Source organism: Cupressus sempervirens, chromosome 9 (assembly GCF_028749045.1).
Source record: "Cupressus sempervirens isolate cs-2001-9-10 chromosome 9, ASM2874904v1, whole genome shotgun sequence".
Taxonomy (NCBI): Eukaryota; Viridiplantae; Streptophyta; class Pinopsida; order Cupressales; family Cupressaceae; genus Cupressus; species Cupressus sempervirens.
Window position 1 is genome coordinate 101840049 of NC_143126.1, and position 5768 is coordinate 101845816.

Genomic DNA, 5768 nt, shown 5'->3' on the forward strand with positions numbered 1-5768 from the left:
CTCCTGGTACTAGGTCTATGTGAAAATCCATTGCTCGCGGTGGAGGCATACCAGGAAACTCTGAAGGAAACACATCTGCAAACTCCTAAAGGATTGGAAAATCATCAAGGAATGGCTCCCTTTCTGAATCTTCCTCTCGGTCACTAATAGTGATAGCAAACAACTGACAACCCTTTCGCATGCACCGTCTAAGCTGCATAGTGGAAATCATACGAAGGGACACTGGCCTCTTCACTCCGAAGATCTCCCTAGAGATACCATCGTCATCCACACATTCCACCCTCTTTTGTCGACAATCCACCTTGGCGCTGTAGGCACAAAGCCAATCCATGCCAAGGACAACATCATAAGAACCTAGAGGGGTAATGCATAGGTCATTCTTAGTGGACATGTCTCCCATCTGCATCTGACAGCTCCACACCATGGAACTAACTGACACTCTGGCTCCTAAGGCTAACTCTACCTCCCAACTAACATCCTGTCTAACTGCCACTAGCCCACAACGCTCCACCACAAATGGAGATATAAAAGAGTTAGTAGCTCCAAAATCAAATAAAACTGCAACCATATGGCCCTATATAATACCTGTAGCCTTGATAACTGTGGCCTGATGCTTAGCCTAGCGGTTGTCAACCGCTGCAAAAACTCTATGGGATCTACCCATGTCACCAACTGTCGCCTCTGAAAAAACCCTACTCTGACCACTGGATGCCTATCCCTGCGGACACTCCCTAGCTATATGACCCATGCCACCACAAGTGTAGCATGGTCCACGAGTATAAGATCATGCACCCTATGACCCAGACTGCTGTGGGCCCCCTGACCTGCTAGATCCGTTGAATCCTCCCCTAGAAGATTGCTGAGTCTTCACTGACTGAGACTGTGGGGCCTGTACTTTCTGTTCCTGCTTAGGACCCTGTGACTACCACTGCTTGGGCTTAGAGCCCTGATAACCCTGAGAAGGTTTCTGCTATTGCTGCTGGGGTTTTGGCTGCTGAGATTGTTGGCCCCTAGAGGACCCTGCTATATAGTTCTGATTCCCTTTCCAAGGGGGTCTCTGTTGGGAGGAGTTTCAGTTCTGAGACCGATCCCGTGACTCCTACCTACCTCAAGTATCCTCAGCAACTAGTGCTATCTCCACTGCCTGTCTAAAGGTGGTAGGGAAGGCCATCCTAACTGGTCCCTGAAGAGAGAAATTCAGACCCATGATAAAGTGATGCACCCGTAGTTTCTTGTCCTTCATGTATTCCACATAGGGAATGAGCTCGAGAAACCTACTCTCATACTGAGCCACTGTAAGGCCTCTCTGATAAAGAGAATGGAACTCCTCTATCTGTTTCTGCCGGAAGTGCTCTGACAAGTACCTCTCACAAAATCTTTCTAGGAAAGATTCCCATGTGAGGGTGTCCATCCTCACTCCACCAATAATCTCCTCCTGATGCTGCCAGTTGGAGGCATCCCCTCTCAACCGATGAACTGCTAGGTGTTCTTTTAGATTACTCCCATAAGGGCATAACCCAAAGCACCACTGTAAGCTCTACAACCATGCCTCTGCTACTGAACCCTCAGTGGTACCGGTGAACAATGGTGGTCCGAGTTGAATCAATTCCCTGATGTCATCCCCTACATGTCTAGGAGGTCTGTCAAAAGGAGGTCCTCTCTGGTGTATGGAATCTTCCTCGTGATCACCCTGACCCTCTATTTGTCTTGGTGGGGAACTCCTAGTCCTCTCTCTGACTCTGGGCCTACCTCCTCCGGGTCCCTCTGCTTCCACTACTGGAATCTACTGAACTGGCTGAACTACAGGTACTACTCTCTGCTGAACTACACCGATCAAAGTCTGAAGTGCATCTATAATGTCCTGGTTTGGGTTCGGTGGTGGTGGAGGTGGTGGTGGTCCATCCTCCTGTCCCGCTCTACCACCCCTAGTCTTACGACCTCTGCCTCGCCGGTTACGAGTAACAGGCGACATCTACACAAATAAAAGTTTGAGTTAAGTTTAGGAAGCACCATGGTTTAAGGTTCCTAGTGTTGAAACACAGGCTCTGATACCAAAATGTCATGCCCAAACTATGAGGGAAAGAACACAACAATTTTATTTATTTTTTATTTAAAATTCAACATGCTCTAAGTTTGATATGATTGAGATAGAAGATTTAGTACAGGTTCTTTACATTACAATCCTAAGGTTTTAGACATGAGGATGATAACATCATTAAAATTTTAAAACTTTCGTTATTAGATTAATCTCGATAAAATTATGATATTATAGTAACTTATAATGATATGCAATAAAACTTACATAGATAACAATGTGCATGAATTCAGATCTCAAATTACTTGCAATATCAAATGAATCAAACCTACATTAAAACTTATTTAAATAGCTAGTTAATTGATAAATTTAAACTATTTAATGGTTAAAATAGTAAGAGTATATTTAAAATTAAAACTAACTAAATTAGTACTTATAAAATTAACCCATAACTAACTAACTAAAAATTATTAACGATGGACACAAGGAGTCCTTAATCAAAACATAGAATAACCTTAAAACTTTATTAAATTAACTAATTATACTTTAACAAGTTAAAGTTTCATTGAAACTAACTATTAAAATAACAATATATAGAAAAGAAACTAGACTAAACTAATAAGTTAAAACAAAATTCAAATAACAAAAAAAAACAAAGGTAACTATACTAATTAAACAACCAACTAATAAATACTAAACTATCTAAATTAATACTAATCATATTCTAAATTTCTAACTACATTTAAACTGAAATACAATTAAATCAAACACTACTAACTAAGCCTACCTACTTACTAACACCTAACCACTAACCCTCCTGCCCTAAGATCTTACCTACACCCTAGCCCCTAACATCCACTTGGCTACAAGTCAATAGGATCTGACCCCTCCCTACACCTCTCCCTAGGCCCCACGCAACCCCAAACCTGCACATCAAGAAGAAGGTACGTAGGGGAGACAAAGTCTAAAGTTTAAAACAAGCATTAACTTTCAACAACAATACCATCCCAAAGCTAAGCCAACGTCCAAATTCAATGTCATGTCATGACATAGCTTTCTCCACCCCACTTGCCACGTAGCCTAAGGTAAGGAAAATGCAACCCAAGAGGTGGGCACGTGAACAAAGGTGAGCAAGGGAGTTTTAAGGAATGAAAGTGACCACCTCAATCTCCTTTCCCACATAAATGCCATCTTCCCCAACTGGCCGCTAGGAATGGAGAAGAATGGGGATGGGACAAGGTGGCAGGATGACGTCACCCTCCCATCCCATCCACTTTGACTTGGGACAGACACTAAAACCTTTTTAAAACAAGGCTAACTGACGTCCAAGACCAAGGAGGGCAATGAATACATAAAGTTTTATGGGTGAAAGGAAAGATATTATGATGTTAACCTTTTTTTTAAAATATACCTATTTATGTATTCGAAATTATGCACCCAAGAGATTAACATAATATTTATTTGTTTCTTATTTCATTTAGAAAGGAATCTGAGCAAGAATATTCTCTTTGGTCTTGGAAGGAAAGAAATTTCTCCTCATGTATTTTCCAGAGAGTTTTTACTCCTGGGAGTGCATTTTTTTTTTTTGAAGAAAAATTTTAACAAGGCATGGCCATGACATTTTATGCATTTCATTTATGTTACTAAGGATTAGAATAAATCTATTATTAACATTCTTCCTTAATACAAGTATTCTAATGCAAAGGAGTACATTAGGTATAGTCTCTCAATCTCTTATTTAAACATGTATGTTTTATATTGATTCTTCAAGGACATGGTATGAGTTCTAAATTCTGATTATTATTCTTATTGTTTTCAAGAATGCAACCTCTCAGTCCAACTGATCATATTTGAAGAACTTAGGAGGTGAATGATATTATACACATAATTTTTTTTTAAAAGGTGGTGGATTATTCTCATTCAAATTTGATTATAACCACCATGAAATTTATCACAAAATGAAATATCTTTGATTTCGTAATATAGGGTTTGCTCTTGATTGATCTCATCATAATACTTATACATCATAATTGAAACTCACTATATCAATTCAACTCTTCATTATCGTAATTACAACTTGAACATTCATAAATCAAGACATTATCTATGATTCTATTCTCCCATCTATATATATGCAAATTTATTTATTCTATTTTGATGAGCACTCATACAACTAAACATTATGATCAAATATTATGAGAACCAAATACACTCAACCATTACTTTATTGGCTAACCTGATTCAAAGGCTCAGCCGAGAAAGAATCAGGAAGAAAACCCGGCTTCGTTGCCATATACAATAAGGTTTAAAAAATACAATTTACAATAGGATCTCAATCCCAATTTTCAATAACTTTATCAAATTTTCTTCATGATCATAATCAAGGAGTTTGTAATGTTTTCTGAATCTCATTTCAAGAACCATGGAGGAAACCGATATCTGATCAGGTGACAACCAAGCAGAACCAAAAGAATATCAAGCATGCATAATCATACATGGTTTACACAATAAGCTTCACAATGAATCAAGACTAGGGAAAGGTGGATTCTTCCAACAGGAGAAGTCAAGCACAACACCCATTCAGATGCCCAATCGGGGCTAATAACCAAGAACTTCCGTTCTCCCATTTAAACTTGCCATACTCATACCAAGTTTGTGCTGACGGGTAAGGGCCCATAACACCCTACCCTTTATCCCTCTTCTCATCCTGAGAAGAGACTCTACACAGGTTGGAGTCCAACTAAACATACCTTTCCCAAAATTGGTCACTTCTGCCCTCTCCAAGGGTGAGTAATACCAAAACACCCAGGTAAAGAAAACTCAAAAAAAATGCAAACATAAACAAGGAACGAAAACAACCAAAAAGACATGGTTTTCAAATCTTCCCACATAGCCACAACCATACAACAGTGAAGCAACAACAAGATAACATGAACATGAAACCAAATATAAAATCTGAATAAGGGAGATGAGAATTTCCTACCTTCACAAAGAGGTAATGGCAATGAACCAGTTTGAGTAGAGTATCCCTTTCCTTCTTCAAGGTTCAAGAAAATCTTCTCTAAAAGTAGAGATTGGGTAACAACCCACTAGTCCAAGGAAGGCCTCCAAATAAGCCTCCAACTCAACCACCCAAAAGGAGCAATAACTATTTTCACCCACTAGCCATCCTAGAAACTCCTAACTCAACCTACACTATGGTTAAACCCCAAGTGGAGATGAGGTGAGGTAACTCAAGATACCCATGATCAATTTTCGCACAAAGGCAAAAAGGGACTTTTTGAGTGACCTCAAAAGTCAAAGCAAGGGGCTTAGGGGTTGGAAAAGACCCCTAACACATACCCATACCCTATGGTTAAAAAAAAAAACAAGTTTTAAAACCTTAAGAAGAGGTTTAGAGTCAAATAAAATCTAGGAATAAAATAGGTCCAACTTACTATTCTAACTTAAACCAACTTGGTCCAAAGGTTAAACAATTAACCCTAATAGCACACCGATGCACATAAACATTTTACAAGTGTCAAGTGACACTGAAAGAACATAATTACAAATATTAACATCCACTGAACAAGGAAGATGCATACATACTTCTCATAATACAAAAATGTGAATTAAGAACAACAAGGTTTTCAAATTTAGCACATGGAGATCAGTTCTGTTCCTATGTAGGGTTTCTTGGCTAAATATCTGCACACTCATTGCACACATCAGTAGTCCCATAAAATCATATGTA